Below are 24,640 nucleotides of genomic sequence, written 5' to 3'. Positions count from 1 at the left end.
CATTATTAACTGATGTAACACCATAACACCGGGGCGGCAGGTAGCCTAGTGGTTAGAGCGTTGGGTCAGTAACCGTAAGATTGCTAGATTGAATCCTTGAGCTGACAAGGTAGAAATCTGTCCTTCTGCCCCTGAACAAGGCAGTTAATCCACTGTTCCTAGACTGTCATTGTAAATAAGAATTTGGTCTTAACTGACTTGCCTAGTTAAATTAAGATTAAATTAAATAAAAAAAATCTATATATACTTAGAGTAATCATCACATATTTAAACAGTGTTGTTTGCTTTTGTAAATTGTGAGATTTCTGCCTGCATAGTGAAGAAGTGTGTACATGAGTCACCTTTCCAAATCCTATTCAAACTCAAAGACTGAAAAGCACAGTGTATTGAAAATGATTTATTGACTTTATAAAGCAATCAAATACACTGATTAAGCTCATACCATTGGCATGCTCACAGTAGCCTACATAGAACCAGAAGCATTTATTTCACAATTATTCTTTACCCTCTGAGTTATTCCCATCCCAGGGACATATTCGTTGACAGTGCATAACAGCTATCATCACGACAGAAGAATCTGATTCTCTCAGTCTTAAATTCGACTGAAAGACTCTCTCCAAGGCTGCCAACACCCTGGCTTGTCTTTGTTCTCGGCAAGAATAACAGTCTTTGTCCTTCTGAGACTTGATCGTTTTCAATTTCCTCCCTTTTCTGTCTGTGGACCTCATTTTTAGAAGTGCAAAGTTTGCTGCATTAGCAGGAAGAGTTGGTTGGCTTATTTTTCAACCTGCTTTTTTATTTATCTGAACAACATATTGACGCTTATGTCAATACATTGCATTCAATGGGAAAAGAAAAGTGTCACAGGGTTGACACTTATGTCAATACATTTCCAGTCAATGGGAAAATATGAAAGTCAACTAATTGATGCTTATGACAATATATTTCAAGTCAATTGGAAATGATGGTGATAAATTTCCAATGGGTAAATTGGTGAAATACTTACACAGACAAACAGACAGACAGGCAGGCAGATAGACATGTCTCTCTCTCTGTTCTCTAATCCCCCCTCTCACTCTCTCCATCCCTCCCTTCTCTCTCCCACCTCGTATCTTTCTCCCTCTCTCCTCTCTCTCCCTCCTCTCTCCCCCTCCTCTCTCCCCTCTTTCTATCTGTTGACCCCCTCCCTCTCCCACCTTCACCCCTCTCACTCTCTCCCATCTCTACCCCACCCTCACCATCCCCTACTCTCCCTCCTCCCCCTTCCATTCTCTCTCTCTCCTTATTTCCCTCCCTCCAGATAGAGAGATAGACAGGCAGGCAGACAAACTGACAGGCAGACAAACTGACAGGCAGGCAGGCAGGCAGGCAGGCAGGCAGGCAGACAGACAGACAGACAGACAGACAGACAGACAGACAGACAGACAGACAGGCAGGCAGGCAGGCAGGCAGGCAGGCTGTCACACATTAAAATACTAAAACATAGTCATGAGAAGCACAAATCATCCAGAAAAAAGTTACATTCCTCCACAAATACGTCCCCAATCATTACTCTAAACTGCCCAAACGGCACCAGAAAATCAAGATGAAATGTATTTTGAATTGTGTTCCAGCAATACGGTGCATTAAAGCTAAAAGCAGATTTCAAGTCAATCCAAAAAAATAATAATCCAATATCCTCTTCAAAATTCAATATAACAACAATTGTTGTATCTACAACTGCAAGACCATTGTGTCCAATAGAGGTCAAAAATGTTTTTGGGTTGATTGCCTTCAAATTTCATATGCCGGGTCATGACAGTCTCTTGGTCACAAATATGTAACATTTGGGAACATTCAACCTTTGGAAACCGCCCCTATGACCCTTACTAAAGTCACTTCCTGTAATCACAGGATCCTCGGGGTGTTTTTGACAGTGTTTTTATGTAATTCAGGGAGAGAATAAAGGACCAGGTTGAGGATGAATTAAGCCAAATCCGGTTGCCACAGGAAGCTAAACCTAAACAGAGGGCATCCCTATAAGGTCATGATGATTTGTGTGGAAGAATGGTTAGATAGCTCATTCACAGTTCACGGGGGCATCATGGTTATGTGCAGTCTGTAGGTAATGCTTTTCTATGGAAGAAAATCCTTGTTATCTGTGGGACCAAGTTTTAACTATGAAGAGTTCATTTTGTAGGCTTGTGTTCATCGGGAGTGTCTGTTGATTGATCCCATATGTGAATTTTGTTTCTAGCCTCAACCGTTCTGCCGATGTCACTCAAAAGCACATTAACTCTAGCTCAGGCTACAAGTGAAGCCTACCTTTTTGCCATGTGGTGGGGGAGGGGCAAATTAATACATTTTCATTGGATTAAGGTTAGGGTTACAGTGCATTCGGAAAGTATTCAGACCCCTTCACTTTTTCCACATTTTGTTACGTTACTGCCTTATTCTAAAATTGATCAAATAGTTATTTTCCCTCATCAATCTACACACAATAACCCGTAATGACAAAGCAAAAACATTTTTTGACATTTTCAAAACTGAAATATCACATTTACATAAGTATTCAGACCATTTACTCTGTACTTTGTTAAAGCACCTTTGGCAGCGATTACAGCCTAGAGTCTTCTTGGGTATGACGCTACAAGTTTGGCACACCTGTATTTGGGGAGTTTTTCCCATTGTTCTCTGCAGATCCTCAACCTCTGTCAGGTTGCATGGGGAGCGTCGCTGCACAGCTATTTTCAGGTCTTTCCAGAGATGTTCGATCGGGTTCAAGTCCGGGCTCTGGCTGGGCCATTCAGAGACTTGTCGTGAAGCCACTCCTGTGTTGTCCTGACTGTGTGCTTAGAGTTGTTGGAGCATGTTTTCATCAAGGATCTCTCTGTACTTTGCTCTGTTCATCTTTCCAGAGATCTTGACTCTGTCCCTGCCACTGAAATACATCCCCACAGCAGGATGCTGCCACCACCCTGCTGATGAGCGGTGCCTGGTTTCCTCCAGACGTGACACTTGGCATTCAGCCAAAGAGTTCCATCTTGGTTTCATCAGACCAGAGAATCTTGTTTCTCATTGTCTGAGAGTCGTTTAAGTGCCTTTTGGCAAACTCCAAGCACTGTCAACTGTGGGACCTTATATAGACAGTTGTGTGCCTTTCAAAATCATGTCCACTCAATTGAATTTACCACAGATGAACTCCAATCAAGTTGTAGAAACATCTCAAGGATGATCATTGGAAACAGGATTTACCTGAGCTCAATTTTGAGTCTCATAGCAAATTGTCTGAATACTTATGTAAATAAGGTATTTCTGTTTTTTATTTCAAAAACATTTGCATAAAATGCTAAAAACCTGTTTTCGCTTTGTCATTATGGGGTAGTGTGTGTAAATTGATGAAAAAAAAAATATTGAACCAATTTTAGAATAAATCTGTAACGTAACAAAATGTGGAAATAGTGAAGGGGTATGAATACTTTCAGAATGCACTGTATGTCGAGGTTTGAGGCTCTAACCATAGCTTCTTGTCCACTCCCAGCTCAACCCTAACCCTAACCCTAACTCTAGATTAATGTCCACATCCCAGCTCAACCCTAACCCTAACTCTAGATTAATGTCCACATCCCAGCTCAACCCTAACTCTAGATTAATGTCCACATCCCTGCTCAACCCTAACCCTAACTCTAGATTAATGTCCACATCCCAGCTCAACCCTAACCCTAACTCTGATTAATGTCCACATCCCAGTTCAACCCTAACCCTAACCCTAACTCTAGATTAATGTCCACATCCCAGCTCAACCCTAACCCTAACCCTAACTCTGATTAATGTCCACATCCCAGCTCAACCCTAACCCTAACTCTAACTCTAGATTAATGTCCACTCCCAGCTCAACCCTAACCCTAACTCTAGATTAATGTCCACATCCCAGCTCAACCTTAACCCTAACCCTAACTCTAGATTAATGTCCACATCCCAGCTCAACCCTAACCCTAACCCTAACTCTAGATTAATGTCCACATCCCAGCTCAACCCTAACCCTAACCCTAACTCTAGATTAATGTCCACATCCCAGCTCAACCCTAACCCTAACCCTAACTCTAGATTAATGTCCACATCCCAGCTCAACCCTAAACCTAGCCTCAACCCTAACCCTATCCCTTGGTGTGATTTTTCATCATTTACTACATTATTTACTTATTCAATCATTTATCTATTCATTTTTTGATTCAGCTTGCATGCTTTATTATTATTTTTCCTCTTCTTCCTGTTTACCCTCAGCACTTAATCAACCCTTGTCTTCCTCTCATTGAACTGTCGCAGGTGACCCCTATGAGCTCTCTGCCTCCATTGATCCCTCAGGCAAACAACCGCCCCCTGTTCCCCCACCCTCTCCAGACCAGACTGACTTAACATATATATATGCAGACAGAGCAGGATGTCTGTCTGGAACGGTTATGCTTTAAAGAGTGACAATTTCAGAAGGATCTCATCTGCTGAATTTGAAGCGTTGAAAGGTAATTCTTTCAGGGTTCTAAACCGTAGAACCTCTTATTTTCTATAATATCTATATAGATGTTCGTTTGGATTAGGTTCTGCCTGTTGCTTGGCTATTTCTAAATGGATTGACACTTTTACATTGCCCATTGCATGATTGCGCATGATAAATGACCTTTTACCCCATGAAACGACATCTGTTTGGCTTGCTATAGTGTTTTTCCCTGTAACTTGTTCTTAAATGGCATCTGAAAGCAAAAGTAGTCAATTCTTTATTACATTATTAGGTTGAACTATAGCCTAACATGGGGTTCAGTCCCATGTTGTGCTTGACTCGAATTTATATGGATTTGTTTGCTGCTTATGTTGTAGACTGCTGTCTACCTGTCTACCTGATGTTCCATGATTGATATTCTTTTGTTTTCTGTTCGACTATTCTAAAGAACAAGGTGTAGCCTAGGCCTAATCATTTCTCCATGTTTCTGACTTGTCTGTTCGTTGCACATTGCCTTGCCAATATGTGCACTCAAAGAGATGGCTGCCGTTTTACAGGCTCCTAACCAATTGTCTTATTGTGTGTGTTTTTTCGCATTATTTGTAACTTATTTTGTACATAATGTTTCTGCCACCGTCTCTTATGACCGAAAAGAGCTTCTGGATATCAGGACAGCGATTACTCACTTACTGGACAAAGGTTTTTTTCTTTAACGAGTCGGACGCAAAGGGTTTACTTCAGACATCCAACAAGGCCCAAATCCCCGTCATTCGCATGAAGAAGAGACAGCGATATTGGGGACGTAGGTTGGGGGGCCTTGTAAGGATCCAACGCCGAGTGAGTAATCCCCCTCTACCATCAGTCCTATTAGCCAACGTGCAATCATTGGATAACAAAATGGATGAGCTCCGATCAAGACTATTCTACCAATGGGACATTAAAAACTGCTGTACTCCCTGTTCACCCATGACTGCATGGCCAAGCATGACTCCAACAGCATAATTTAGTTTGCCGTTGACACAACAGTGGTAGGCCTGATCACCGACAACGATCAGACAGCCTATAGGGATGAGGTCAGAGACCTGGTAGTGTGGTGCCAGGATAACAACCTCTCCCTCGACGTGATCAAGACAAAGGAGATGATTTGAGAGAAAAAGGAGGACCGAGCACTCCCCCATTCTAATTTACGGGGCTATAGTGGAGCAGGTTGAGAGCTTCAAGTTCCTTGGTGTCCACATCATCAACAAACTATCATGGTCCAAACACACCAAGACAGTCATGAAGAGGGCACGACAATGCCTATTCCCCCTCAGGAGACTGAAAATATTTGGCATGGGTCCTCAGATTCTCAAAAAGTTCTACAGCTGCACCATAGAGAGCATCGTGACGGGTTGCATCATCGCCTGGTATGGCAACTGCTCGGCCTCCAACCGCAAAGCACTACAGGGTAGTGCGTACGGCTCAGTACATTACTGGGGCCAAGCTTTCTGCCATTCAGTACCTCTATACCAGGTGGTGTCAGAGGAAGGCCCAAAAAATTGCCAAAGACTCCATCCACCCTAGTCATAGACTGTTCTCTCTGCTACCGCACGGAAAGCGATACCTGAGCGCCAAGTCAAGGTCCAAAGGCTTCTTAACCGCTGCTACCCCCAAGCCATAAGACTCCTGAACAGCTAATCAAAAGGCTATCCAGACCCCTCTTTTACGCTGCTGCTACTCTCTGTTTATAATCTATGCATAGTCAACTCTACCTACATGTACATATTACCTCAATTACCTCAACTAACCGGTGCCCCCACACATTGACTCTGTACCAGTACCCCCTGTATATAGCCTTGCTTGTTATTTTACTGCTGCTGTTTGTTATTTGTTACTTTTCTATTTTCTATTTTGTATTCGGTGCATGTGACAAATAAAATTTGATTTGATTTGAGTATTTTTGGGTAAGTATCTAAGAGCTTTGCACAGCTGGATTGTACAATATTTGCCCATGATTCTTAAAATAATTATTCAAGCTCTGTCAAGTTGGTTGTTGATCCTTGCTACACAGCCGTTTTCAAGTCTTGCCATAGATTTTCAAGACTATTTAAGTCAAAATTGTAACTAGGCCACTCAGGAACATTCAATGTCATCGTGGTAAGCAACCCCAGTGTAGATTGGACCTTGTGTTTTCGGTTATTTTCCTGCTCAAAGGTGAATTCGTCTCCCAGTGTCTGTTAGAAAGAAGACTGAAAGGTTTTTCTCTTGGATTTTGCCTGTGCTTAGCTGTATTACATTTATTTTTATTCTAACAAAAACTCCCTAGTCATTGCCGATGAAAAGCATACTCATAACATGATGCAGCCACCACCATACTTGGAAATATGAAGAATGGTACTCAGTGATGTGTTATGTTGGATTTGCCCCAAACATGACGCTTTGTATTCAGGATTTATTTTTTTATACAGTATTACTTAATATTGTACAGGGTGTACAGGCTTCCTTCTTTTCAGTCTGTCATTTAGGCTAATATTGTGTAGTAACTACAATGTTGTTGAGCCATCTGTTGTTGATCCATCGGTTTTCTCATATCACAACCAATGTAATTAAATGTAACTAAATGTAATCGAAAATGTAATCTACATAATCCCCAAAAGTAACTATTTATCATGAGAGGGCCATAAACAATAACTAGTAATGCTGCATACTCCAAGAAAGGTTCAAATCTCACCTTTCTGGTAAGAATAGTTACAAACTTCTGAGGTGTAGTCATTTTTTGGGACACAGGTACACAGTATGAATATGATACAAATATAAAAATATGAAATATTTGATATGATGTATTTCCTATTCAACAAAACTGTATGAAAAAGGCTTGAAATGTCACGCCCTGACCTTAGAGACGTTTATTTTCCTCTAGTTTAGTTAGGTCAGGGTGTGATGTGGGGTGGGCAATCTGAGGCAGCTGTCCATCGTTGTCTCTGATTGGGAACCATACTTAGGCAGCCCTTTTTCCCTCCTTGAGTTGTGGGATCTTGTTTTTGTGTAGCTGCCTTTGAGCAGCCCCAGAACTTCACGTTTTCGTTTTTCACCTGTTTCTTGTTTTGTTCGGTTTCACTAATAAAGTATGTGGAATTACCAGCACGCTGCGCCTTGGCTGATCTATGACAGGGAGTTCGAAGATAGCGATCGTGACATGAAATTACTTATGTGCTTTGTAAATATAGTATAATCAAATTATAAAGTGACTAACTATAAGATTTACCCTTTATAACTTTAAAATACATATTTGTATGTTTAGTGTTAGAGAAAATGTGCATCTTTTCTAAAGGTCTCTCTTGATTAAAACGTCTGCCCTCATCGTTGTGAATGTCTCACAGAGCTCTAGCTTGGCTTCCTGGACTTGTTAGGACTCGCCTTTCATATCATATTAATATTGTCCGTCTACGACAAACAGAAAGTGTTTTTTGTTTAAAATCTATGATTTATGGATTGCAGGCATGTGCTTTGTCAGTGGCTGAGACGTAGGGTTTAGCCAGGAGTTCATGGACAGTCAGAAGAACAAATGAAATCCCAGCTTCAAGTGGTTTCAGATTTCACATCCTATGTCACACAGGCTCAGAAAATATATTACTGTGTCTGTGGGAATCAGGGCTATCACTCAATGCAAGCCGGTGTCCACAGATCAATTTACAATGTCAGTCGGAACCAGTACCAGAACCATGAAGGTCCCCTAAACAGGAGACTTTACATCTAAGAGTTATTCAACTCTGTAACTGTTCTAAAATCACCATTGGCCTCATGGTGAAATCCCTGAGCATTTTCCTTCCTCTCCGACAACTGAGTTTGGAAGAACTCCTGTATCTTTGTAGTGACAGTGTGTATTGATACATCATCCAAAGCGTAATTAATAACTTCACTTTGCTCAAAGAGATATTCAGCATCTGCTTTTCTACCAATCGATGCCCTTCTTTGCGAGGCATTGAAAAACCTCCCTGGTCTTTGTGGTTGAATCTGTGTTTGAAACTCACTACTCGATTGAGGGACTTTACACCTCAAAAATCACTATTATTTTATTTATTTAGGTTTGCCATAACAAAGGGGTTGAATACTTATTGACTGAAGACATTTCAGCTTTTCCTTTTTTATTAATTTCAAAACATTTCTACAAACAAAATTCCACTTTGATATTATGGGGTATTATGTGCAGATCAGTGACACCATTTTTTATTCAGGCTGTAACACAACAAAATGTGGAAAAAGTAAAGGGGTGTGAAAACTTTCTGAAAGCACTGTAACCTTGAGCCTCATATTTTAACATTGATTTCATTGTATTGACATAAGAGTCAATTGGTTGACGCTCATTTTTTCCCATTGAATGCAATGTATTAAAATAAGCAACAACCCTGTGACACTGATCTTTTTCCATTGACCGCAATGTATTGACATAAAGGTCATTAATGTGACACTCATGTTTTCCCATTGAACACAATGTAATGACGTAAAGGACATTCATGTGACACTCATATTTTCCCATTGATTGTAATGTATTGACATAAGCATCAATAAATTGACACTCATCTTTTCCCACTGACTGAAATGTATTGAAATCAGTGTCAATGGGTTGACACCTAACTATTTACATCCTTTTCTTCTCTTTCTGCTTCAAGAAAATTGCCCAATTGTGTGAGAGGCATCTATGAGAAGCCTGATTTCACTCCAGATGGTGAAGAAAATTCCTTGAACCTCACCTCATACCTGGACTATTGACTGAATAAAGGAAAATGTTTTCAAGTTTTTACATTTAAATGCTGCACTAAACCAAGAGTGATCTCCAATGCAGGTGATCCAATGCATACTATTAAGGATGCAATCATCATAGACACATTTTGTTCAGGCTTGCACAGATTATCAGATTTGTACAATGCCTGTGCAAATGTTTAACATCTCAGGAATCATGTGAACATGAATTTGCATAGAATCTGGAACGCAACCAGTATCTAATATAGGTGAACACCAGTGGCGGTCAGTGCTGTTTAAGATGAGGGAGGACAATTTATTATTTCATGAGTATGGCCTTATTGTCACGCCCTGATCTGTTTCACCTGTCCTTGTGCTTGACTCCACCCCCCAGGTGTCGCCCATCTACCCCACTTATCCTCTGTGTATTTATATTTGTGTTTTCTGTCTGTCTGTGCCAGTTCGTCTTGTTTGTTCAAGTCAACCAGTGTTTGTCTCTGCTCCTGTTTTTCCCCAGTCTCTCTTTTTCTCATCCTCCTGGTTTTTGACCCTTCCCTGTCCTGACCCTGTACCCGCCCATCTGACCACTCTGCCTGTCCCTGAGCCTGCCTGCCGTCCTGTACCTTTGCTCCCCCTCTGGATTACCGACCTCTGCCTGACCTGATCCTGACCCTGCCTGCCGTCCTGTACCTTGGCCTCTACTCTGGATTACCGACCTCTGCCTGACCTGACCCTGAGCCTGCCTGCCGTCCTGTACCTTGGCCTCTACTCTGGATTATCGACCCCTGCCTGCCTTGACCTGTCGTTTGCCTGCCCCTGTTGTTACAATAAACATTGTTACTTCTCACAGTCTGCACTTGGGTCTTACCTTGATATCTGATACTTATTTATATTACACCATATTGGATGACTCTCATTCATATTCCATTCACCCAGTTCAATGTAATAGCGATAGGTTTAGGCTTCTACATGATACTCAAATTTTCCCTATACCCATCATGAGGTTGCTACAACCTAGCCTATGAATGAAAGTTTACAACGTAGGTACACACAGGTCAAGAGACAAATTTGAGGCGACAGACAGTGACATTCAATACTGATTTGCACACTCTTGCCTGCATCTAGCTGATATACCCTGTAATCATTAGTCCAACAGTTGCAAACGAGAGTTTCTATTGGACAAATTTAAGATTTTTTTAAACAGAATTGGCGGAATGAATACACCCCTGATCACGCGTTAACACAGTTCACTTTCATAGCAGCCACATTGTATTCCTTCTATGCGCTCTCCTCCTCTCACCTTGTCCCTTCGCTTGTGGACTTCAATGCACAACACATGAGCTGTATGTGACCAGGCGAAAAAACCTTTCCAAGCCAAACCTTTACATACAGCCTACATTGTTGTCACCATTTTAGCTAAAGTAACGCCATAGTCAGCATAGCTAATAGAACTAACGCGTTAGTAAACCCGCTACAATCATGCAGTAACGTTAGTGTACAGTCAGTAAGCAGTTACACCGGCGGCCCCCGGTGGCAATAAATTAGTAATACCAATCTCTCTCTATTTCTCTCTTGCTTCTCCTAATTTGTTCAAAACTGTTCAGCTATCTTTCTCTCTCTTTGAGTCAACTACTCACCACATTCTATACACTGAAGTGCTAGCTAGCTGTAGCTTATGCTTTCAGTGCTAGATTAATTATCTGATCCTTTGATTGGGTGGACAACATGTCAGTTCATGCTGCAAGAGCTTTGATAGGCTGGAGGACATCCTCCGGAATTTGTCATAATTACTGTGTAAGTTTATGGAAGGGGATGAGAACCATGAGTCTCCTAGGTTTGGTATTGAAGTCAATGTACCCAAAGGAGAACGGAAGCTAGCTGTCCTCCGGCTACACCATGGTGCTACCATACAGAGTGCTGTTGAGGCTTCTGTAGAGCTTCTTTGCAAAATATTGTGTTTTAATCAATTGTTTGGTGACGTGATTATATTTAGCATTGTTTTATCTAAAAATGATAATTTTTAAAATGTTTTACAGTTAACATTTTTATGAAATTCACTGAAGAGAAAACTCGTCCGCCCCTTCCTCCTCTGTGTAGCCTCCACTGGCCAAGACTCTGTTGATGTTTCCTGTTCAGCAACTTCAAATACTACAATTATGTTCTCAGAACAGGAAGTACATTTAGTTGCCTGCATTACGACACACATTCCCATAGTATATCTCTGCAGTTGCTTCTTAGAATTACAGTTGAGGCCTATTTTACTTTTAATTTTCTTTATTTTGTTTGTGTTTGGTATCAATCAAATTACATAACTAATGAACATCATCTTAGAAATAAAGAGACTAGATGACATAGTAGTAGTAGATCAAATAGTGATTGAGTACAGTGGGAGACTTTAGTTTCTCTCTGCCCTCTTCTTTGTCCCTGTGTACTGGGCCTTGTCATCTTCGAGTTGTGTTCAGGCTACAGGCAGGCCCGGCAGGGCAGCTGTGAAAGCTCCTGATTTCCTTTGGGATTTTGAGGACTGCTATACCCACTTTCAGATTACCTTTGCAATTCCAGACAGAACAAACCCAGTATGATGTTGGTCCTGCACCCAGTTTATTTTTAATCCTCTCTCCTCTAAGCAGATGGTGTCCTTTCTCTAAAGCAGCCCTCTGCCTTGATCTTGGCCTTCGTTTGAAGGGTCAAGGGTAGGCTACATCATCCCATGGTTTTATTTATTTAATCTTATTCTCTATAAAAGCTACGTCATCCCATGGTTTTATTTATTTAATCTTATTCTCTATAAAAGCTAAGGAGGTGATTCCTCTTATTATTCACTGAACCAGTATTAAAGAACCATAAATGATGTTAACTCAAGGAAACACAAAATGCACAATGAGAAGATGTCTAACACAATGAAAGAGTAGATAAGATCAGGTTCCATGTTTTATCGCCTGTCCCTTGTTTCCCCCCCAAACCGTTCCATTTTCACACAGTGGAAATATCATGTGTAGCGTGTCACTTACTCATTTGGGATGATGGAGCATAATATTTGTCTATTTGTTGACTGTTTGGATAGAACAATTCAAACTATTAAGGGGGAACAGATTGTTTAATCAAATACTTTTTAGTAAGTATTGGATATCAGCTCAGTGGATTGTACCCTTGTTGGTGACAGGCATCCTCTGTAGGCAACTCTAAGTTAGATTGCGTGCTCAGCAAGACGGGAGGTTCTAAATTAGGGTTTTTCCCGCACCATCAGAAAATGGTAGCAGCTCATAGCTAGCCCACAACAGAGCTCTTATTCTGAATTACAGCCTCACTTCCTCAGTGTTGCCTCACCACACACTCATAGGCTGTTTGGACGATAAAACCAGGGAATATAAACATGACATGTTGCCAGGTCGTACAACTGCCACAAGAAAGACACACTATTTCATAATTTGAGAGTCCACATTGCACTGTAAATGAATGGTAACATGATCCATGTGGAACTAGTAAAGCTGACTGATTAAATGCATTTGTCACAAGTGGTGTATAATGCCTACAATATGTAGGGTATGTCTAAGCGCAGATTCCATCTCATGGCCCTTGGTGAAGGCAGAGGAAACATGGAGCAGCAGTCTTTCTAAAAAGAGTACATACTGTACATCCATGTATCATCCTAAACCTAAAGGTACACTCAGCAAGGTGAGAATCATCACTTGGCTATTACTTCCTAATCAGTTCTATGAAGTCTAATCACAGCATCAGCACTTACATACATGTTTCATAGTTTCTTATTGGTGAAATTTCCTTGGCGCAATGCATCTAAAACATTACTCCAGCTGAGTTTAGGCCTGCTACCCTTATGAGTTCTCATGAAAAGGGATTTCACAGTAAGTAGTCAAAGCACATGCACAACTGCCCTGCGCTGCATAACCTACTCTAATCTACTACATGTAAATCAAAATCAGTGACTGGGCTCAATGTGGATTTAGGCATGGTCATGTCCCCACAGTAAGCACTCTAAAGACTTGAAGCAAAAAAAAGCATCTCATCTTTATTTAATCTCTTATAATGATAAATGATTGCCCTGTGGACGTCTGAATTTATGGGATGAAATGTTAATCTCTAAATCCGATTTTTAGCCTTTATGGGCTGAGTGAGGACTGTTCCATGTGATCAACACTAGGCATGAAAGAAAATGAAAGTCAACACCAATGATGCTTGATTAAAAGATAGCAGCGATTGTAGGAATAGAGCAATATTTTCCATAATGCATGGCTCTCAATGTAACATCCCCCTATAAACAATCAGATTTAAAATCAGGCTGTGGACACAGCTGTCTCTGCTTCTATTTTTACTCTCAAAGCTGACACATGAAAAGGCAGCTTAACGCATACTTAATGCTGCCATTTAAATGCTTTCTGAATCCATCTTGATCAATGCCAGGTTTAGTGCTGGAAGTACAAATCAAATATGGTTAACAGTTCTTTTGCTAAGCATGTTCTGTGTTGTTGCTTAGTGCTCAAGTGAACAGAAACACGTTCTCGTCAAGACGATTAATTGACTCAGAATGTGTTGTACAATGTCAAAAATCTCCCTCATTATTTTTTCAGAAGACAATTCTCCAGAATTGAACTTGATCCTATGTTGCAGTGTGCTGAACCTGGCAAATGAAACTCTAAATAACACTGGATCACTTGTTGGACAGGTGTTGATTGGTTTTATCAAACAGGGAGTCGGAGGAGTATCCACCTGTCATTAATGGTTTAGAGCATTGATCCTTTCCATGCTGCATTCAGCTTCTTCTCAGACCTCACATGTATGGCTATTGTCTTAGTCAGTCAAGATTGTGAGCCTGGATACTACCATAAACCTTTTACATTTTATGTTGGTGGTGTATGCATGCATTTAAGAAAGGATTAGTATTTTAAAAACCAGATACATTTGGGTTGTGTTATAGAGAGATATGACATATGTACGGCAAAAGAGGTTGCTAGGCAATACAGTACATTCACTGCCAAGAAAAAGATTAAAACAGTGAATTATTGTATGAGATGTAAAGGGAAAAGCCTGAGCGAGCGAGATCGAGAGAGAGAGAGCGAGAGCGAGAGCGAGCGAGAGCGAGAGCGAGCGAGAGCGAGAGCGAGCGAGAGAGAGAGCGAGAGAGAGAGAGAGCGAGAGAGAGAGAGAGAGAGAAAGAGATTACTAAGGATGGTTAGAAAGAGGAAGGACAGCCGAGGCAACTGTTTAGAGAAAAACAACTTATAGTGTATACCTGTGTGGCTCAGTTGGTAGAGCATGCCGCTTGCAATGCCAGAGGTTGTGGGATTGACTCCCACGGGCTATCAATACAGGAGAAAAAAGTATGAAATGAATGTGCTCACTACTGTAAGTCGCTCTGGATAAGAGTGTCTGCTAAAATGTAAACGTAGAGAGAGTGGGAAGGGGGTGTTAGCAGAGCTATGAAAGGAATGGGATGCCAGAGTGAGCTGGAAAACAGAAGCAGTGGGTGAAACAAATTAGATGTTCCACATACCCCAATTATAATTTCCCCTTTACACACAATAGCTTGCAGGAGGAAAAGACTGGTGTTGCCCACCAACACTTAGTCATAACAGGGTACAGTAAATAAAGTATACATATTCTAATAGTTTCTGTTCATGGGATTGTAAATAGGTTAAATCAAAATATTCTTATCTCAGCACTTGATATCTCTTTATCCCAATGACTTCTCCATCCACAATGTATGGGGGAAAGGGATGGGGCTTTAATATCAATTTCTCTTTGTTTATCTAACAACATAGTCTCTGGCTTTCTCTTAACCAGGTCCATTTCCCATCTGCCATACAAATACCAATGTGCTTATGTGGAAATGTCATATCAGGGGATGTTCATCTGTATCCTAGATAATGTAAAGTTTTTGAGAATGTAATTGTAATGCAATGGTGTCAATGGCCTGAAATGAGGTAGGGAGTGAAAATTCAGGCTAGAGTGCCTGTAATACCAGTCCCCTGACACAAATACCCTGGTAAGCTGTTTGAAAGTATACTTTTACTAATAATAAAGGTCTTCGGTGCTTCACCCTGTCCAAGTCTTAGCAAGATGGCACAGATGCCATTTAGCTGTCTCTCTTTCAGGCTAATACCCAGGTGTGGCTCTGTGCCCTGTAGAGTCGAGGGGATTTATGGATGGAGAGACTGTAGCTGTCATGTCCCTGCAGCAGCACCATCACTGCTCTGCCTCTCTGCCAAGGCACAGTTTGTTTTCCAAGGACTGCTCTTGCATCATAATGAGCTGCATGCAAGAAATAATGTTACAACCTCACCCCCAGGTACTTTTTGGATATGGGCTCCATCAACTGAACATAAGCGCTGTGGATGTAGAAACAAAACAAATAACTCTCCTTCTTTTACATGATTCCTGGAGCCTGTGAATTTGCATACTGCACTGTAAATCAAAAATCATAAAGAAAGCCATTAAGATAAGATCTATATGGTTACATCGTTAACATATATTTATTTAACACATCTCATTTATATTTATGCTGCACCTCTTCTTTACCTGTGGCAATGAAGGCGATTTCCAGAGCCTGAAATAAAAGTGTGCTCAGCCAGAAAATGCCCCATCAATTTGAGCTTGCTACATTGATTTACATTTCCCTGACAGAGGGCAATTTATGACTTGCGGAAATCCAGAATTTTTGGCCTTCTTTTTCATGGCTCAGAATCTATCATGGGTGATCTAATCAAAGTCACAATAAAGGGAAACTACGTCTCCATTGATCATCTTTTGCCAGTTTGCATGGATTATTTTAATCTGAATTAAAGAACGGAATAGAGTGCTAATGCTGGTCACAGATCCTACAGGAAGACAACAGACACACACATCTTACCCTCACCTCAGCCAATGAATACCAATAGAAAACCAGACTCCTCATGAATCAGAACAGGTATTTATTTGAATAGTTTTATGGTATTGCAATGCATGGGTTATTATGGTTTAGCAATACTGTACACCTGCTACTAAGCATAGCTCGTTTCTCACTCAAACGTGTGCAAACTAGGATCGCTAAAGACTTAAAATTGCTTCACTGAGGGCTCTCCCAATTATAATTCTAGACGTACCTGTCTGATTTTGTCTGGGTTTTGTACATTATGTTAGCGTATAAATAGACCTACATCACTTTAATTGAATACCAGACTAAATCAATATGGCCGGTCTGTTAGCGTCTCAGTTTGAGAAGAATGAATCAGTGGGTAATGAGGCAGAGGGCTAAAAGGTAAGCTTCTCCATTTTAATGTACAAAGACACAACGTGTTCAAAACACATAGCATATTGTTAGAGAGTTGTCAGCCATGATTCTTTTACTATATTCAATTCCCATTGGCAACAACAGAATACGCTGCTTTCCTCAAGACTTCCTTCAATCGCCATTGATTTCTTGTGCTTGAATACCAATGCTATCCTGAGACACTTTATATATTTCCGTCAAATATCTGTGCTTCCCAAAATAAACTTTTACCCTGCAGCATTCACAACCTGGTTATTTTGACTCCAATCTCTATTGCATGGGTAGTATACAAGGGATTTGAATATGCCCAGTATAACACGACCCAGGATAAGACCCAGATGCAGAGAGTTCGAATCTCGGATGTTTATTACAAAATGGGGCAGGCAATCGGCAGGTCAAGGCCAGGCAGAGGTCAGTAATCCAGCGTGGTATTTAGAAGAGCAGACCGGGCTCTCTTCCAGGTACGGCGACAGCGGCGGTTAAACATCTGGGCCGAGGGTATGCTGAATTCTTCCTCTTGCTCAAGGAAGAGCAGGGGCTGATATCCCATGGAACACTCGAAAGGCGAGAGACCAGTGGCCAAGCAGGGAAGAGTGTTGCGGGCGTATTCCAACCACACTGGCTCCTGGTGGTGGGGTTGGCAGAGACGAGACAACGAAGAGCCGTTTCCAGGTCCTTATTGGCTTGCTCCAAAGACAGGCTGGCCGATGACCCAATGAAGGTGCAGAACGCATTCCAGAACCGGGATGAGAACTGAGGACCACGATCGGAGACCATGTCCACCGGTAGTCCATGGATCCGGAAGACATGCTGCACCACGAGACGGGCCGTCTCCTTGGCTGAGGGTAACTTGGGAAGGGGAATGAAACGGGCGGCTTTGGAAAACCTATCCACCACCGTAAGGATAGTGGTGCTGCCATCTGATGGAGGGAGACCAGTGACGAAGTCCAGGGATATATGGGACCAGGGGTGGTGAGGAACAGGGAGTAGTAGAAGGAGGCCAGCCAGAGCTTGCCGCGGAGTCTTATTCTGAGCACACACAAAGGCCAGGGTCCGCAAGAGCCAGGATGGCTGGCAAGTCTGGAGGAATGAGCCAATTCCAGGACTGGGGAATGGGCAGAGTCTGGGACAAACATCCTAGGAAGGAGATGGTGGAGCAACGGAATTCGCATTTCTCAGTGAGAGACAAAAAGCTGGTTCTCCAGGAGATGCTGGAGGACCTGTCGGATGTGGAGGACATTCTCTTGAGCTGAGCGGGAAAAGACAAGGATGTCATCGAGGTAGACAAATACAAACCAGTTCAACATGTCACGAAGAACATCGTTAACCAGGGCCTGGAACACAGCAGGAGCGTGGGTCTGTCCGAATGGCATCACCAGGTATTCGTAGTGCCACTAGCCATGTTAAAGGCTGTCTTCCACTCGTCTCCTTCCTGTATCCGCATCAGATGGTAGGTATTCTGAAGGTCCAACTTCGAGAAGATTGTAGCCCCCTGGAGAGGCTTGAAAGTCGAGGCGTTGAGTGGTTGCGGGTCACGGTTTTTAACCGTGATGTCATAAGGCCCTGGTAGTCGTTACACGAGCGCAGGGTTTTGTCCTTCTTCTCCACAAAGAAGAACCCTGCACCGGCGGGGGAGGCAGATGGATAAACCCTGCAGCTAGGGAGTCCTCAATGTACCTTTCCATTGCCTTGGTCTCTGGACCCGACAGGGAATAAAGCTGCCCCAAGGTGGTGTAGAGCCCAGGAGAAGGTTGATAACGCAGTCGTAGGGCCGATGCAGAGGAAGCTATGTGGCACGGGCCTTGTTGGAAACCTCCCGGAGGTCCTGGTACTCCCGGAGGTCCTGATTAATGGTGGAGAGGGCTGAGGCTTTTCCCAAGCCCGCAGGAAGACATCCTGGGGCAGGCTGCACCGACTTCAGACAATGAGCGTGGCAGAATGGGCTCCAACCCTTGATAGAACCAATAGTTCAGTCGATAAGAGGATTGTGCCTCTGGAGCCATGAAAACCCCAAAACCAAGGGTACCTGAGGAGATTCGATGAGCATAAATTGCATAGACTCACTGTGATTACCTGACACTCGCAGGTTGATAGGAACCGTATTGTGGGTGACTCTGCCAATAGAGCGCCCATCCAGTGCTCTGACATCCATGGGAATGGATAGGGGTTGAGTGAGCCGTAGAGTCAATGAGTACCAGGAAAGATTTTGACCGGTCACCACACAGCAGGATGGCATGGAGAGGAGTACGAGTAATTGGAGATTGGAAATTCTCCGTATAGCCCACCAGCGTAGTCGTACCTACTGATGAGCCTGGTCTTTTAATGGACAGGTAGAAATGTAATGACCTGTAGTTCCACAATACAGACAGCTCTTGGTGTTCAGTCTGCGTAAATGTTCGGCAGGAGACAATCTAGCTCTGCCAAGTGGCATGGGCTCCGGAGGAGGCGAGTCTGCAGACCTCGGTGATTCCTGGGGCAAGTCAGGTAACCTTGGATTATCTCGGTAATGTTGACGCCGGGGACTTCCAGGATTCCTCAAAGGTGAGGTGGGATCCTTGGACGAGTGAGTATGACTGGGAACAGTCCTCCTCTCCCTCCTACGTTCCCGTAGCCGCCATCGATCCGTATGGTCAAGGCGCTGAGAGAGTCGAGATCCATGGGCAGCTCCCGGGCTGTGAGCTCGTCTTTAACCTCCTCCGATAATCCATGAAGGAACGTGTCGAACAGGAATTCCGGGTTCCAGGCACTCTCGGGCGGCCAACGTGCGGAAATCAAACACATTGTCTGCAACACTACGGGAGTCTTGACGTAGTAGGAGTAGCTTCTGAGCAGCCTCTCTCCCAGACAACGGAGAATCTAAAACCTTTTTTACCTCCACCATGAACACCTCCAGACTGAAGCACATGGTGGATTGTTGCTCCCACACTGCCATAGCCCAGGCGAGAGCCCTACCGGACATCAGCGTTATAAGGTACGCTATCTTCGAGCGGTCCAAGGGAAAAGAGAGCACCAGCTCGAAGATGAGGGATCACTGAGAGAGAAACGCCCGACAGGTTCCTGAATCTCCGGCGTATCGCTCCTGAGGAGGTAAGCGGGGTACTCGGGAAGCTGGGGTGGGCTGGGGAGACGCGTTGCTGACAGCTGGGTTACTGAGAGGCTGGCTGCCTAATAGACAATCCACGGAATTGCTCGAGCAATGTATTGAAAGCGTGGTCATGGCCTTCTGCCAAAGTCTGGAATCCTTCCATAAGATTTTGAAGTAACTCCTCGTGTCTTCCAATGGTGGCTCCTTGGAAGGAGACGGCGTTGCAGAGCTGGTCTGAGTCTGCTGGGTCAATCATGGCCAGTTCGTACCAACATGACTCAGGATAAGTCCCAGATGCAGACACAGTAGGCAGATAGTTTGAATGTCGTGTGTTTATTGTAAAACAGAGGTCAGGCAAACGGCAGATCAAGGGCAGGTAGAGGTCAGTAATCCAAGGCAGCGTCAATCAGGGGCAGAACGACAGGCAGGCAAAACCAGGAAGACTAGAAAACAGAAACTAGAGATACTGGAAAATGGGAAAACACGCTGGTAAGACTTCACAAGACAAGACGAACTGGCAACAAACCAACAGAAAACGCAGGTATAAGTACAGGGGATAATAGGGGAAAATGTGAGACACCTGGTGGGGGGTGGAAACAAGCACAAGACAGGTGAAACAGATCAGAGTGTGACACAATAGACTAGACATGCAGATTTGAGCCTCTGATTCTCACTCATTCTTTTTACATTAATGCATGAAAAATGTATTTAATTTCATTATGTCAATATGATTAGTCATATTAATTAATTTGCCTTTTACAGATAGTCCCACCAAGAGAACTCACATGTAAATTATATTTAATCAATTATTTCATATATTGCTGTCAAGTCTAGTCTATGAAAGCTGTTGGCTGCCTACATACAAAGACAGATCTTGAAGCTTTTATTGTTATTGTAGAAACACGATAAGGTGGATGAGGCTCCTGCTATGAGGCAGTTGCTCGATAATGTAAGTTGGTGTTTCATCTGTCTTTTGGAAACTTCAGATGTGGCAACATGTTGTTTATGTTTGAAGCTCAGTGTGCTGCAATGCACTGATTTATTAAATTGTTTGCCTCACGGCAACCCCCCACACACACATTATAAAGGATTGGAGATTGTCGACCGGAGCATAGCAGCCAGTAAGCGATAAATTACATCAGTGGTGATAACAAAGTTTCAAACACACACAAATGTGAAATGCAGCTCTTTTGTATGTTTCTACCTTACTTTGCCTTCTCTGTCAAATGTGATGTAGGCCCGAGAGATGTCAGTGAAGAATTGCTGCAGCACATTACCCACATTGTCATTCCCTAACAAGCCCTAGAGCAGGGTTTCACAACTCCAGTCCTCGAGAACCCCTATCAGCACACATTATTGTTGTAGCCCCAGACAAACTCACCTGATTCAACGCATTGAGGGCTTGATGATTAGTTTACAAGTTGAATCAGGTGTGCTTGTCCGGGTCTGGTGCCCTAGAGGGATGGTGTCAGGTGGAAGGTTAAGGAACAGGAGGATGGTGTCAGGTGGAAGGTTAAGGAACAGGAGGATGGTGTCAGGTGGAAGGTTTAGGAACAGGAGGATGGTGTCAGGTGGAAGGTTAAGGAACAGGAGGATGGTGTCAGGTGGAAGGTTTAGGAACAGGAGGATGGTGTCAGGTGGAAGGTTAAGGAACAGGAGGATGGTGTCAGCTGGAAGGTTAAGGAACAGGAGGATGGTGTCAGGTGGAAGGTTTAGGAACAGGAGGATGGTGTCAGTTGGAAGGTTAAGGAACAGGAGGATGGTGTCAGGTGGAAGGTTTAGGAACAGGAGGATGGTGTCAGGTGGAAGGTTTAGGAACAGGAGGATGGTGTCAGGTAGAAGGTTAAGGAACAGGAGGATGGTGTCAGTTGGAAGGTTAAGGAACAGGAGGATGGTGTCAGGTGGAAGGTTTAGGAACAGGAGGATGGTGTCAGGTTGAAGGTTTAGGAACAGGAGGATGGTGTCAGGTAGAAGGTTAAGGAACAGGAGGATGGTGTCAGGTGGAAGGTTAAGGAACAGGAGGATGGTGTCAGGTAGAAGGTTAAGGAACAGGAGGATGGTGTCAGTTGGAAGGTTAAGGAACAGGAGGATGGTGTCAGGTGGAAGGTTAAGGAACAGGAGGATGGTGTCAGGTGGAAGGTTTAGGAACAGGAGGATGGTGTCAGGTGGAAGGTTAAGGAACAGGAGGATAGTGTTTTGTTCTGATCTGGCTCTATAGTGCACCACCTTTCAGGAGTGCGATTCGTTTTACACATTAATGGAAAACTGAACCTCAGTGAAGAGTAAGAAAATTGAATGTTTACACCAGATTTCTGCTGGAGGAGCAAGTCCATATAAAATGCTATTATCATTTCTTGTGTTGTTTATTTATTTGCGCATCTCTCTGTCTGGTTTTTATACAGTGACAGAGGTGTTACTCTAGTCCTAAAATGAGTTCCCTTGCAAAAGTAGTCTTGTAGATTGGTGGTTATTGACTTGGAGTGTGTTTGCTTGTCCATGTGTTGGTTGCGGTGAACCTTGGTTATGTGAACTTTGGTAGATGATATAGCAAATAGAATTCAGGTTGGTGTAAAGCCTTCCACTTTACAACCATGGCATGTTGATATTAGACAATATTTATTGTCTTTCTTGCCTCCATACAGAGGCTTTCAGAATGTGTCTAACAAGAGGGGGAAGTCTATACAGGTCCTAGCTTAGCTGTCAGCTCTAGAGAGCACTCATACAATCTAGATGTCTGTCAGCTCAGAATAATAACTTACAGGCTGTGGGTCTCTGTGGGCACCCCTCCATCCCACACACACACACCATCCCCTCCGCTGCCACCCAGGCCCAATTGCACATCCATCACAATTACACCCAGCAGGAATTTGAATAGCTCTTTGTATTTAGCAAGTTGATGTTTATTGTCATGCCTCTTGTCTTGGAGGCAGAACTTAGCCATTTCCCCTTAGATAGGCCAGCTGCAAAGTCAAAATTGGCTATATTGTAAAAATGTATTACGACAAGCATTTGCTTTTTGGTCTTAACTTAATGTTAGGGTTAGGCATTAGGGCTAACATTTCGGTTAAGGTTAGGTTTAATTACTTTGTAGCTGTATCAGCTAGTGACCATTCTGCAGAGCTGCCTCCAGAACAAGATTCATGATGAAAAAACGCAAACCTGCATGTATTTAGTAGCCGGAGAACATCATGTCAATTATCTTCTACACAGCACCTCAAGGCAAATAGTTGCCTATTATGGCTATTTCACTGACTATAAAGACATGGTTTCAGAGACCATGAAAATTAGTACTGAATTTTGAGTATGACATAATTTCAAAATTTGTACTCTTGAGTATATATTTGTACCCCCTGTGAGCTATTTTCCATATTCCTGAAAAAGCCTCAAATATACTGTTTATCTTTATTCCAGCCCCTTGTGGGTTATTACAACCATAAAAATGACCATTTTCACGCATCAAAACAGCAGCTTCAAATGCTGCTGCGTGCCAGGCCACTAACCACTCTCCAGATAGCATTTAAAATTGAAGTTGACCTATGCACAGAATGCATAAATCTTAGCTGGAATACTGCATTTGAATATGGTTTGCCTAGGCTCATTTAGAGTAGGTGTGGGTGCACAAGGAGGAAGGGTGAGGGAGAGAATGAGAGAGGGAAATAGGTAGAAAGGGAGTAAGAGGAAGAGAGAGCGAGGCAGAGTCAGCATTGCAGTGTGGTACACAGGCTGCATGTGACTGAAACCAAGCCTTGATTTATTTGTTCCATTTAATAAAACAATTCTCTATGGCTTTCTTGACTCATTTTACCTAATTGCAGTCCTACTTGTACATTCAAGAAATATATATGGAATGGAAGCCAACAAAAAAAGTGCTTAATGGGGCTTTAGACCTGTGCATGACAGAAAGAGAGAGTTAGAGAGAGATAGATAGAAAGAAAAAGAGAGAGAGAGAGACAAATCCAATCAAATTTCATTTGTCACATGCTTCGTAAACAGCAGGTGTGGATTAACAGTGAAGTGCTTACTTACGGACCCTTCCCAACAATGCAGAGAGAAAGAAAATAGAGAAATAATAGAAAGGTAAAACACGTAATAATAAAAGTAATAACAGATAAACAATGAGTAACAATAATGTGGCTATATACAAGGGGTACCAGTACCAAGTCGATGTGCTGGGGTACGAGGTCATTGAGGTAGACATGGGAATAAAGTGATAGATAGTAAACAGTAGCAGCAGCATATGTGATGAATCAAAAAAGTTAGTGCAAAAAGGGTCAATGCAGATAGTCTGGGTAGCTATTTGGTTAACTATTTAACGAACTATTTAGCAGCCTTATGGATTGGGGTAGAAGCTGTTCAGGGTCCTGTAGGTTCCAGACTTGGTGCATTGGTACTGCTTGCCCTAGCAGGGAGAACAGTCTATGACTTGGGTGGGTGGAGTCTTTGACAATTTTTAGGGCCTTCCTCAGACACAGCCTGGTATAGAGGCCCTTGTTGGCTGGGAGCTCGGCCCCAGTGATGTACTGGGCCATTCCCTCTACCCTCTGTAGTGCCTTGAGGTCGGATGCCAAGCAGTTGCCATACCAAGCGGTGGTGAAGCCAGTCAAGATGCTCTCAATGGTGCAGCTGTAGAACTTTTTGAGGATCTGAGGGCCCATGCCAAATCTTTTCAGCCTCCAAATTTGATTTGTCCATGCACCGAATACAGTGTAGACTTTTCAGTGAAATGCTTACTTACAAGCAGTTTTCCAACAATGCAGTTAAAAATTATAATAATTAGCAAATAGATTTTAAAAAAATGTAACACAATATAATAACTCAATAAAATAACAATAACAAGGCTATATACAGGCTATATACAAGGAGTTGAGGGGCAATTTGGCAGTTGTGTTGTTGCCTACCCTCACCACCTGGGGGCGTTCCATCAAGAAGTCCAGGATCCAGTTGAAGAGGGAGGTGTTCAGTCCCATGGTCCTGAGCTTAGTGATGAGCTTGGAGGACACGATGGTGTTGACCGCTGAGCTGTTGTCAATGAACAGCATTCTCACGTAGGTGTTCCTTTTGTCTAAGTTAAAAAGGGCAGTGTGGAGGGCAATAGAGA

The sequence above is a fragment of the Salmo salar genome, chromosome 20 (assembly GCF_965601325.2).
Source record: "Salmo salar chromosome 20, fSalSal1, whole genome shotgun sequence".
NCBI lineage: Eukaryota > Metazoa > Chordata > Actinopteri > Salmoniformes > Salmonidae > Salmo > Salmo salar.
The sequence above is the reverse complement of the archived record's forward strand: the minus strand, read 5'-3'. Positions refer to the sequence as shown.